General features: G+C 36.1%; 2 long non-coding RNA genes across 2 annotated transcripts; both read right to left on the bottom strand.

The window, feature by feature from the left end:
- Nucleotides 1–4,165: 4,165 nt before the first annotated feature.
- Nucleotides 4,166–8,310, bottom strand: LOC116862641. The gene is made up of 5 exons (XR_004381670.1): nucleotides 8,284–8,310; nucleotides 7,098–7,130; nucleotides 6,983–7,012; nucleotides 6,853–6,873; nucleotides 4,166–4,181 (listed from the first exon to the last, which is right to left on the bottom strand). It is a non-coding gene; the product is annotated as an uncharacterized LOC116862641 (long non-coding RNA).
- A 799-nt stretch (nucleotides 8,311–9,109) lies between these two features.
- On the bottom strand, nucleotides 9,110–11,936 carry LOC116862642. The gene is made up of 3 exons (XR_004381671.1): nucleotides 11,894–11,936; nucleotides 10,090–10,176; nucleotides 9,110–9,144 (listed from the first exon to the last, which is right to left on the bottom strand). It is a non-coding gene; the product is annotated as an uncharacterized LOC116862642 (long non-coding RNA).
- Between the last annotated feature and the right edge of the window lie 1,174 nt (nucleotides 11,937–13,110).

Consider the following 13,110-nt stretch of genomic DNA (forward strand, 5'->3'; position numbering starts at 1 on the left):
CTAAGGCTCACAAAAACACTATCTGTGAGAAGGTCACTATTAATTCATATCGGTTTGTCAGGGTTTTCCAGGAAGTGATCTGTTTGCACCAGGCTATGGTGCAACACATTTCAGAGAATATAAATCACACGCATCTGATTTGTAAATCATAATACAATTAATAATCAACAATAAAAACAGCAAATGAACTTAGAGTGAACTTAAATATTTACATTAAAAAATAAGAAATTCTGAAAATTAATGAAGGGTTTCACATAGTAAACTAGAAAAAGGAACTAAAATAGAAGGAAATGGGGTGCCTGGGTGGTTCAGTGGATTAAAGCCTCTGCCTTTGGCTCAGGTCATGATCCCAGGTCCTGGGATCAAGCCCCACATCGGGCTTTCTGCTTAGCGAGGAGCCTGCTTCCTCCTCTCTCTCTGCCTACTTGTGATCTCTGTCTGTCAAATAAATAAATAAAATCTTAAAAAAAAAATAAAATAGAAGGAAATACTAAAGTTTAAAAGAGAAAGTAATAAAATAGGAAAAAATAATTAGTAGATATTCAAATTTGATTTTCAAATAGAGTAATAAAGACAACAATCTTTGACATGGAAGAATGACCAAAAAAAGAAAGCACAAACCCAATGATACTAGGAATAAAAAATAGCACATATGTAGGAGGTGCTCAGTCAGCTAAGGTCTGCCTTCAGCTCAGGTCATGATACCGGAGTCCTGGGATGGAGCCCCATTGGGCTTCCCACTCAGCAGAGAGTCTGCTTCTCCCTCCTCTTGTTCTCTCTCTCTCACAATCTCTCTCTCTCTCAAGTAAATAAATAAATAAATAAATAATAAAATCTTTTTTTTTTAAATAGGTCATATCCATAGATAGAGTGCACAATTTTTAGAATCATAAAAAAACTTTTATGTCATTAAATTTAAAAAAATAAGGGGCGCCTGGGTGGCTCAGTGGGTTAAAGCCTCTGCCTTCGGCTCAGGTCATGATCCCAGGGTCCTGGAATCGAGCCCCACTTCGGGCTCTCTGCTCAGCGGGGAGCCTGCTTCCTCCTCTCTCTCTCTGCCTGCCTCTCTGCCTACTTGTGATCTCTGTCTGTCAAATAAATAAATAAAATCTTTAAAAAAAAATAATTAAAATGTATTCAGTACTTATTCTTAATAAGATTTTTGTTAGCAAACTAGAAATAAGAGTTTTCTTAACCCAATAAAATGGAACTGACAAATGGAAGCAAGCATCATGTTTAGTGGTGAAAACAGAGGCATTCTTGCTAAAATCAGATACCAAGAAGAATGCCTGTGATTATTGCTGGTGTCAGTGCTGGATATTTTGGATAAAACAGTAAGATAAGGGGAAAGTTTAAGAACTAAAAAGAAGACTCAAAAATTGTTAGTTTTTGCAGATGGGATTTTCTACATACAAAATCCAAAACTCTAAATTATTAGAAGTCTTAGAATTCAGCAGGGTGGCTAGGTACAACATCTACTCTCAACAGTACAACATACAACTTATATAGCAGCAGTAATCTTCTGTAAAATCCAATAGAAAAAAAATCATTCACAACAGAAACAAAAACAAATATGTGCATAGTAATTAACAAAATTAACAAAAGATGCTCCAGACCCTAGAGAAAATTACAGAACATTACTGAAGGTCACATAAGAAGATTTGAGTATGATACATTATCATAGTAATACATCAGAAAAATTTATTTTATAAATCTACAGACTCAGTGAAATTCCAATGAAATCCTACTGTGACTCATACAAACTTGAGAAATGGACTAAATTTTGTGTAAGAATTAAGGTCCAAGAATAGGCAAAGCATTTCTGAAACAACAACAGAGAGGGGAAAATGTGTCATTCCTCATAGTAAATGTCATAAAGCTTTAGAAATGGAAGCAATTTAGTATCTGTTGAGCAAAAGACAAAAGTTCACTAAGACAGAAAATCCATGGAAAAATTAAGCGTAAGGTAAAAGAGGTATTACAAATCAGTGGGAAAGAATGCATGAGTCAATAAATTCAGTTGGAAAAATTGGTCCCCATCTATATTATTTATAAACAAACAAAAATCCCAAATGCAAAAACCTCCATTTGGATTAACATCCTGTATGTGGAAAGAGAAAATTTATAGCTGTTAAGAGAAGGTGTAGAATAACATCTATGTGATATCCAGACCAGAAAGGCAAAGGAAAAAAAACAAACAAAAAACAAACAAACAAACAAACAAAACACCAAAATCTAAAAGAGAACAAAAGATTGACAAATATTATTACAACTAATTGTGTGTGGGTGGGGAGGAGGGAGAATGGGGCCTTCTAAATGTCAAAAGACACCATAAGAATTTAAAAATAGTGCAGAGGATCATAGGAGAAAAGAGGGAAAAGCGAATGGGAAGAAATCAGAGAGGGAGACAAACCGTGAGAGACTCTGGACTCTGGGGGAACAAACTGAGGGTTACAGAAGGGAGGGGATAGGGGGATGGGGTACTTGGGTGATGAGTATTAAGGAGGGCACGTGTTATGATGAGCACTGGGTGTTATACGCAACTAATGAATCACTGAACACTACATCAAAAATTAATGATGTACTGTTAGCTAATTGAACATAATAAAAAAATTTTAAAGTAAGAGAATCAGAGAAGATATTTGCAGATATTTAACAAAATATAAAAGATTGCTTTCATAATTATAAAGAATTTCTACAAATCAATAACCTCATGGATAAATGGGTAAACTAAATGAACAGTTTGTATAAGGTGAAGCCTTAAGTAGGTAGTAAACATGTAAGATACTCAGTTTCAGGATTGGGCAGAAAAATGCGAATTAAAAATTTTATGCTAATCCCAGGGGCAATAAGGTGGAAATATGACAAAATTGGGGTTGTTACTGATGCAGGAAAATGGGAAACTTTTATAGATTTCTTTGTGCCTCCTATGTGGAATTCAATTAAACAACAGCTAGTAAAGTAAAGAAGTGCTTAAATTACATAAATATTCATACACACTGTGATTTATTAATTCCATTTCTGGGTGTGTACCTGGATTAATTATTTTTTAAATTACTTGAGATTTTGCAGCATTATTTATGATAGCAGAAATTGAACACATTGAGAACAGAACAGTAGGAGAAAGAATAGAAAAAAATTTGTTCATAAGTTGGGATATTTATTTAACAATTAAAATGTATAACCTGGATTTCTGTATGTTTTCAATATTATAATATTTGGGGTGGAAAAGCAAGTTGTAATGATACTTTCAAAATGATGTCATTTCAGTAAAATTTTTAAATGAATATGTACAAAAATACTATGTATTGTTCAGTGATCCATAAAAATTATATAAATAGATGAAAATAAACTTACAGGATTTATGGTACATTTATAAGAATTTGGGAATTGGGGAGAGTGGAATGTGTGTAGGGATGGGGACAAAGGAGATTTCTATATTATGTCACTTGAGAAATAAAACAAAATATCAGTTGTCAAATCTAGAGTATGGATTTACAAGGGTCAATTATTTTTGTACTTAAAACTTCTTTAAGAGATAGAGATATAATACAGAAACTATACAGGACGTGTAAACCAGATGATAGTAGAAAAGCCACAAGGAACTTACCTAAGGAGTTGGCTGATGGTGCTAAAACACACACACAGAAACAGGAGGTGAATTGTCAGAATTTGGATCACTGACCTTGCATATCAATTACTGTGACCTCCTCTCTGGAGGTCCAGGCCCAGGGAGACTTATTGACCTAGCTGTGGGTACCAGAAGCCACTCCCACCAACTCCATCCCTTCCATCTCTATAAAGTGTTTCAGCTTTTAGTAGACAGATGCTAGTCCTGTGAAACTTTGTGGCTTAAATCTCTGTCCTAATCCCTCCCCCACTTCTTTCCTTTCTTCTCCTTTCCTCTTCCACTCCTTTCACTTCCCTTTCCTGTCACTCATCATTACCTCTTTTTCTTTTTCCTTTTCTCTCAGTCAGTTCTGAAACCAGCAGACCAAGTTTGGAAACTGACAGTTTGTTAATGACAAACTATCTTAAACCAGCACTAGGAGACTTCACTAATTACTCAGTATTCATATGAACTGATGGCATTTCTCTTTTCTCAAAGCATTTACAATCTAGGGAAGCAAATCTTTGTTGAAAAACAAGAGAATACTTACTGTAATCTCCTTTGGATCCCTCTAAAAACACAAATAAAACCAAGAAAAATCAGTTTGAATTTTCTATTTCTATAGTTTCAATATCATTACAGAGGATTACCCAATCAACGCCCTCAAATATCCAAGTAGGCAAGAAACTGGGGGCAAAAATCTTCTCGTGACTTAATTTATGAGTCAAATGACATGAAAAACCAGGCAAAGATTAATAAAGGTAAATACATAGGGAGAAGAGATAATAATTATACATGGAAAGAAACACAGAAACAGAAGAGCACAGTAGTTATAAAATAAGTTAAGGTAAAGTAAGAGAAAAAATGGCAAAATATTTATTCAACTAATTGAGAGTTCAAATTTAATGAAGAGTGGCAAATTTAATGAAAAGACGGCAAAATTTAATGAAGGGATGGCAAAGTATAATGAATACACACACACACACACACACACACATATTGTGATTGGATGTGCATCCTACAACCTAAAACTTAGTAATGTCACGAAAACAGTGCCTAAAAAATATGGAGACAAAGTAAATTACATGAAAACTTGTCATCCTATCACTATTGTTTTCATGAAAGTGTAAAAATAAATAATACCAACACTCTGGAAATGAAAAATTATGTTGCACGATGGTCTAATTTGCTATTTTACTGACGTATAAGTAAAGATCTACCTGTAAATGTAAAGACAACTTTTTTTTTTCTTTCTCATCCCCATCCTGAAAATGAATGCTTTCCTGCCATACTAGGGTGTCATTGTGATGGGATTAAGTCCAAGACACACAAAACCTCTGGTTTACACTATTGTTACTTGTTTCTCCTTTTTCTGTGGGTATTTTAAAAACAGAAAATACCAAGATGTATATAACAAATGTGCTTAATTTACACTTGCTGTAAAACTTAATAACATTCAAAATAAATTCAGTGCCTTTCAAAATTCATGAATTATCATGGCAAATTTAATATGTAATACATGATATATTTAAATATCAAAATTTAAGTACTAAATTTCATGCACCTAAACTGATCTGATGACTTTGCCGAATATTTTCCTGTCAGAGGATTTTTGTAGTCTCTAGCTGACCAGCAAATTCATATCTCCATGTCCAGACTGGTAGAGCTTGGGAACGTAGAAACAAGGTCATTGAGCTTCATAAGGCTACTTTAGAGTGACTGGGAAATCAAAGAAGTAAGTTGTCATTTGGCTCTATGAATTTTAAATTATGGTTTATTTAGACCACCATAAAATGTTTACTGATACAAGTTTTCCCTAAAAATGCAAGGGTAGCCTGGATAGAAAGAAGCTAAGATTGCAAACTCTACACTAAAGATCCATAGCAGGAAATTAGTAAGATATTACTAAATTGTGTAAAAATAAGGAACATGAAATCTAGAGTCAGATAATTCTATGTTTCTATCAGGTTGAGTCATTTGCAAACCCTGTGGCTTTGGGCAAGTCACTAACATTTTTCATGTGTATGTTTCTCTAATTAGGGATTAAAAATCAAGGATGACAATATATAGTAAGTTAATTGATTTAAGAATTGCTTGCTAAGGATCATCCTTACTGATGAAGAAAATAGACTGTAAGAGGGCAAGAGTAGGAAGAAACCAGTAAGGGGTCAAAGTAGTTCAGGCAAGATGTTGATGCTTGAGCTAAGACTGTTGTCATGGTGACAAGTGATCTAATTTGTAATATAATGGGAAAGTAGTGGGGATGGGATTTGCTGGTGGATTGTCTAAGGAAAGTGAGAGAAAGAAGTTACAGAGGTGTAAGGCCTGAGAAATTGGGGGAATGCATGTGCTGGTACCTGTATGTAAATAGGATCAGGACTTGGGTTTTGGACATGTTAAGAATGAACTACCATTCTTATATAATCAGGACCACCATATTATGGTTGCATAGGTTGTTCACTGTGCAGAGGGATTTGGGGGCTAAAATCCCAGTAGTGTCCTTCAGTGGGACTGCATCTGCCTAGAGAAAGGAAAACTCTCTAATTTACACCAAAGCAATCTGTAGGGTAACTTGTAGAGACCTTGAGCAGCCACAGGAGCTTCATTCTTTGTGGTTCACAGGGTCATTTGTAGATATTAAAATAAAGTGAAAAACGTCCACAAGAGTGGCTGGCACATAGAAGAAGGTACTGAATGCGTGTTAATTCTCTCCCTTTCTTTGTTTATAGTTGCATTTTACTTATCTGTGTACCCTTACATTTCTCACATTCAGGTAGCTTCTTGCACTGGTTTAATGCAGTGTCGTGATGACTGACTATTCTGAGGAGGTTTGTTTCCCAAGAAACATGAGATGTAAATGACAACAGTAGACAAGATCAGGCTTTCTTTGCCCTCTTGGAATTTCAGTGCACAGGTCAAACCTTAAAATGACAAATTTTAAGGGATTTATTCCTCCATTCCTTAACATTTATATTAAAAAAGACACATTTAGTGGCTAACATTCCTGTGCTCTGGGATATTGAATGTACCCTGAGTACTCAGACTACTTTAAGGCGATGAGGAAGTGAATAGAAGAGGAATTGGATGGTACTGAGGGAAAAGACACCTCATGGTGTCAAGGTGACCATTTCTGAATGCTTCTCAGAATCCTCTATACATTACATTGGTTTCCTGTCTTTTTACCTAAATTGTACAGCCCCTCATGTTATAACAGGAAAGAAAACAGATCTAAACATACTTACCTTGATCATCATATGAGGTGTCTCGAGGATTGAAGGAAAAACATAAGATTCTTAATTTCTCATAAATAGATGTCTTAATTTCTTAATGTCTTAATTAATTTCTTAACAATTCAATATTTAATTTATTTACCACTTTCTGTTGAATACAAATGACGGAATCCTAAAAGACAAGATGAAAACATAATGAGATTCTACCCTGACAACTACGTCTACATTATTTTCTTTCTAGGTGAAAATCTGTTTACCTCTTCCTCTTTCAGATCTCTGAGAGGGAACATCTTTTGGGAAAAAAAAAAAAAAACAGTTTAAGTTTAGTAACAGCTCATCAAGAAATGTTTCATCATATGTCTAAATCCAACTAGTAGGATTTCTCTTCTTCCCAGGATTTTTCTCCTTTCCTAGATGTTTCCATTTCCCTTGGATCCCATTTCAGGAAAGAAAGAGAGGATCCCATGGCTCCTCACTCTGTTCATGACAGATGAATCGTAGAAGTAACAGGAGAAGGCATGGACCAAGAGGCCAAGTGTGGGGCATAACAGGAAGCAGAGTGACCAAGCTGTCTCCTCTCTCCTTTTGGAAATATGAATCTTTATGCTTGTAGAGTGTGTACATGTGTGCTTCTGTGTGTGTGTGTCTCCTACAAAAAAAGTAGGGTGCCTTGGCCTCTACTTCAAACCATTAGATTTCTGGTTGTTTAATTTCAAATATGTTTTATCATTATTTTTACATCATGTCAGACTAAATGTCCTGATTTGATTAATATTAATAGTTATAATTAATAATATTAATAATAAATACCGAAATTGTTTAAAATGAGCCTTTGTTGTCTTAACCAAATGGGGATAGTGTCATATGAGAATATGAGTACTGAACTCAAGGCCACAACCACCTGGATTTGCTTTCTAATTTTTTTTGCTAGGTGCATTTGGGTAAGTCTTAACTTTTAACATTTTCGATATCAATTTCATCTTCTAAAATGATGATAATATAAGTTGTTCTCGCCTATTGTGTTGTATAGTTTACTGTTTCTTTTTATGTATGCTATGCAGTCTTCATGACAACCCATGAATTATCCCTATTTTATACATCTTTATCCCTATTTTAAACATCTAGGAAATTGTTTCAGAGAGGTTTCTTCCCTTTCCAAGATCTTAGTATAAGCAGGAGTTGGAAAGAATTTTTTTAATGTCTCAGAAAGAGGACATATTTGTCTTTTCTGAGAAAAATATACAAATCACATTATTTATATACATACACACACACACACACACATATGTATACATATGCATATAAAGGTAGATTGGCAGTTGGATATTGTAATAATAAAAGGTGTGCTGACCTCACAAATTGTGCTCAAAGGGAGGTGGGCTTTTTTTGTTCTATAAGAACACATTTCTCTATTCATTCTGTAGTAGTTCCTAATCTATTTACCTCTACCATCCTCATAGTCCAGAAGACCTGGAGTAAAAAGAGAGAGTGCTTCATGGTTTTGCTTCTTGAAAAGGAGTGGGGCTTTAAGACTCAGAGCTAATGTAGAGATGAACTCCCAGTAATGAATGATGATGGGAATTTATTTACTTTGTAGGAACTAAGGACTGCATAGCTGGAGCAGTTGATGAATGACTGTGCCAGTCACCAGTTTCACTAGACTAAACAGTAATCAGACAGGGCCTCAAATTGCTTTTCCTTCTTGGTGCTTCAGAATTTAGCTCCTGTTTTCCTTCTCCTACTAATCCTGGGCTATCTTTCAGCAATTTTGACATCTCACTAGACATCGCCATGGAAAATATACTTCATCTCTTCATATCTTGAACTTGGTGCTCTTCTCAATCATAATTATCTTGGTTGTGTTTACTCTTTTATTATTCCTAGCTAATTTGATTCTTCTACCCAGCCACCTTGCTGAGGCCCTTTTCACTACCAGATTTAGACCTTCTAGTCCACTGCCCGAGGAGTCTGCTGTTTTCATGACTTGGTATTCCTGTTGCTGTTGTTCCACAGATGGTATCCGAAGAGAGCCTCAGAATCATGCAGACCAACCCCCTATTAGTTTATTTTGCCCAATTTCAGATTGGCACTCAGCGTTACATAGAAATCTCTGGTAGATTTCTCTGAGTAAGTTAGAAGTTCAGTTTATGGAATGATTAATTTTGCAAGGTGCTGGGAATACAATGGTAAATAAGACAGACTTGGTCCCTGACTTAAGGAAATTCCATTATGCTTTCTATTTTTCTTTCTCTCTTGGGTCAAAGTACTTACTTTGTTCTGAACTGTATCTTGAGACATCAATTTCTGTGGAAGAATCAAGCAAAAATATTACTATTAACTACTTGTGAGAGGCGTTCATCCTCCTGATCCATCTCTCATCACTCTAAACTGTGCTTCTGTGTTCCCAAGGTGGCACTCTTGATATGATGTATTACTGGTTCCTACCCCTTTCTAGCACCTACAGCCAGCCCAGTTCTGTCTGTTTCCACACTTATTCTCTGAGGGCTCATAGGTGCTGAGATGAGAAAGAGGTCTGATGGGGGGATACAACTGACTACAACAAGGCAATGGAGAAAATACTGAGGAAAATCCTGGAAAGAGACACCTTATGGCATAGAAATAGGTCATTGGCTAAATAAGCCCCATCTCTGTTTCCTTGACAAATACTACTCTATATTTGCTTCTTCTTATCATCTCTGTAGTATTAAGTAACTAAAATTCTTTTTTTTTAAAGATTTTATTTATTTATTTGAAAGAGAGAGAGATCACAAGTAGGCAGAGAGGAAGAGAGGGGGAAAGAAAGGCAGAGAAAGAGGGGGAAGCAGGCTCCCTGCTGAGCAGAGAGCCTGATGTGGGGCTTGATCTCAGGACCCTGAGATCATGACCTGAGCCGAAGGCAGAGGCTTAACCCACTGAGCCACCCAGGCACCCCAGTAACTAAAATTCTTGAAATTTTTGGTATAATACTAGCTACTGTCCATCAGCACAGTATCTTTTCTTTTCCATTTTTATTATGTAGATAATTTCCCTTGGAACTTAGATAATTTTAGAGTATTCTTGTTATTACTATTTTTAAATTCAATCTGCTTTTTTGGGGGGTTGACCTTATTGGCTATGTGAGCTTTGGGAGTTTAAAAAGTCTCTAGCAAAGTCCCTAGCCGTCTAATAAGTAGAAACGAAATGAAACTGAATCTTGACATCCCTTCCACTGTGACTTTTGGGGAATTTCCATTTTGATTTATTACTCACCATTTTGCTTGCGCCGTGTCCATCTTGTTAATAAAATAGCCAGAATGGCAAGTCCCAGTAGAGTCAGGATGACAGCCAAAGTTATTTCTGCAACAAAATCTCACCTGTAGACTTGCTTATTTAGACCTGGTCATTATCAGAGACAATTACCGATCACCTCTTTATTGTTTTTGCCAAATAGATGTATCTCCTCTGCCCCCTTTTCTGCTACCTGAACTCCTTTCTTCCTTTATGTTCTTCATCTTATTGTCCCCACATTCCCTCGCCTACCCATTTTTTATGTTGGTCCTTTTGGTCAGATACCAAGAACCGCAGTTGCTGTCTAGCCTTGATTTAGAGAGGAAAATGTGACAGATTTCCTTCCTCAATTGAATCCCTTACTTTCTATAGACAGAAGGCTAGAGGAATTCAGTGATATGCAAAACAATCCACTGGAGTGTGAGGAAAAAAATATTTGTTCTACTTTTATGTAATTTTATATTACAACTTTAAAATTCTAGGTTTCCTGTTTTGAAACATATATTAGTACAGTAGTATGTTTTATGTGTGTGTGTGTGTGTGTGTGTGATATACACACATATATAATGTGTGTGAAAAATTTTTACAGCAAAAGTTTTTTGAGCAATCAAAACTTAGTGGCCCCTGACTGAAGATGGTCATATTAATGAAAACCACAGCAGAGGCAGAAATTTCTTACCATTGGGGAAGACCTTTTAGTCATCATCCACAAATCTATGATGAATGTTACTTTGATTACTAGGAGAAAGAATGCTGGAACTGCCTAAACTATATCTGTTTATGTATAATTGGAGAGACAAATCTTAATTATATACTTTGCTATGGTTAATGAAAAACTGAAACTAAGGAACCTTTGAGAGAAGAAAGGCAAGCAGTGAGGCAGTAGGAAGGAAGGAAGGGAGGAAAGAGTGGAGAAAGGAAAGAAGGGAGAAAGAACAAGAGAAAGAGAAAGAGAAGAGATAGTAAGGGAAGAAGGAGGAAGGAAAGAAGGAATGAATGAACAAAAGAATCATACATCTGCCTGTGACAGTGAAAAATGTTTAAGACAATTGACTATGAAGGGCTAAGAAAATTAATTACACTAAGATTAAGGATGCTTCAAGAAAGCAATAGATAAATTCATTTCAAGATGTAATGACACATCTCCAGTTGGGGAAAATTGGGCAAATGTCTACCAGATCTTTCAAGTATTAGATCATGTGAGAAAATTTTCCCAAAAAGACAACCTTCAGAGATTTTCTCCTAATGGACAACTAAAATGAATAGGAAGTAGTTGGACTCTTTCGTGCAAGTCAGATTTTCATAACTGATGTGAAGTAATCCTTAGGGGTGGAAGGGATAACCAGGTAGTATACTTGGATCAAGCTTCTGGTACTCCCTTTGAGTAGTGTCAGAAATGTTCTGGCTATTGGACAGAAGATGATCTACTCCATTTATGAGGAAAATAAGAGGAAGAGTTGAGGCAGATTATAAAGTGAATAGTATTACCAGAAGTGAGATAACAGGCTAAGGAATTTTCTTATTATTCCAGAGGATGGTTATTTTCTTTTAGTAATTCAAACTCCTGAAACCAAAAGAAAGATTAATATCCTTACTCTAGAGTTTAGTTGACTGTGTGGGTTGTTTTACCCAGGCTCCGAAAGGAATCAATGAGAATGATAGAAAGGATATTGAATTTGAAAGTAAGCAGGCAAGAAAGGTAAAGCCGTGTGTTAAAGTCTCTAAGGAGGAGACTTTTCTGATTCAGTAGGGTAAGAGAGGCCTTAGAGAGGGACTCAGTCCATACCCAAAACTGCCATTTTCCAGGTATTGTCTTCAGTGGTTTCTGTATCATCTGGATTTCTTTGTCAGAGGCTGATCAAGAAAAAAGGAGTCAAGCTCACTGTTTCTGAGCAGTATGAACTTGAATGCGGGGAGACCCTTGTAGACAAGCATGCAGAGGGTTGCAGAGGAACTGTGTGACTTAGGTTGATCAGACCTAAGCAGGCTACAGGAGTGTGGCCTATGAAGTTTCCAGAATCTATGTCATAACAAAGAACTGGAAATTTAGAGAGGCACGAAGAAAGGAAGAGGAGAACCAAGACACTGGGAAGATTTCAGAATATTTTAAAAGACTTTAAACTTATGATTTTGGAAGGGAGTTTATCTGTACTCTGGAATAAGTTCTAATTTTCCAGCAATTTTGAGGCCAGAGACTTTATTTCCATCATGCCTGTAACTCTTGAGGCAGAGAACGTCCTATGGAATAGGCACTTAATACATGTTTAATAATTAGAAATGAGAAAAATTTCTAAATCTATTCAAAAGAAGGATCTTGAAACAAATGGAGGGTGAGCCAGTGAAGCCCAGATATTGGGGTTAGATAGTAAAGGAAAGTCAAGAGGTCTGCGGTGCTAGGAAGAAAAAACCAGTGAATGGGATTTCAAGCCACTGTGGACAACAAGAGGAATAATAAAACCATACAGTTTTATTATAACTATAAGGCTTTATGGTAGATACATACTTTACATGTACAAACTTATTTAATCCTTAATAATGTTTACAATGAAACCCTTCACCTGAGACATCTGAAGCCACCTAGCCAACAACTGGCAGAGTTTCTGACTCCAGAGCAATCTCTATTCACAAAATCACATTTCATTTCAATCTTGGGGGCCTACTCTTCATGGTAGTGTGTTATAGTGTGTTATAGGCTGAGCTGTCAGCCACTGGAGGAGCAAAGTGATGGCCAGTTTTAGGATGCTCTACCCTCCATGTTTTGGGCAGCTCTAGACTACTACTGATTTATTTTTCACCCATCTCCCCACCGACTTCCCTCTGGCAACCATCAGTTCGAGCTCTGTAATTAAGAGGCTGCTTCTTGGTTAGTCTCTCTCTTTTTTTTTCCTTTGTTCATTTGTTTCGTTCCACATATGGCACCTATCTGTCTGATTTATTTCACTTAGCATCATAGTCTCTAAGTCCATCCATGTTGTTGCAAATGGCAAGATTTCATTCTTTCTT

This window comes from Lontra canadensis, unplaced genomic scaffold (genome assembly GCF_010015895.1).
Source record: "Lontra canadensis isolate GAN:19392208 unplaced genomic scaffold, GSC_riverotter_1.0 scaffold286, whole genome shotgun sequence".
Classification (NCBI taxonomy): Eukaryota; Metazoa; Chordata; class Mammalia; order Carnivora; family Mustelidae; genus Lontra; species Lontra canadensis.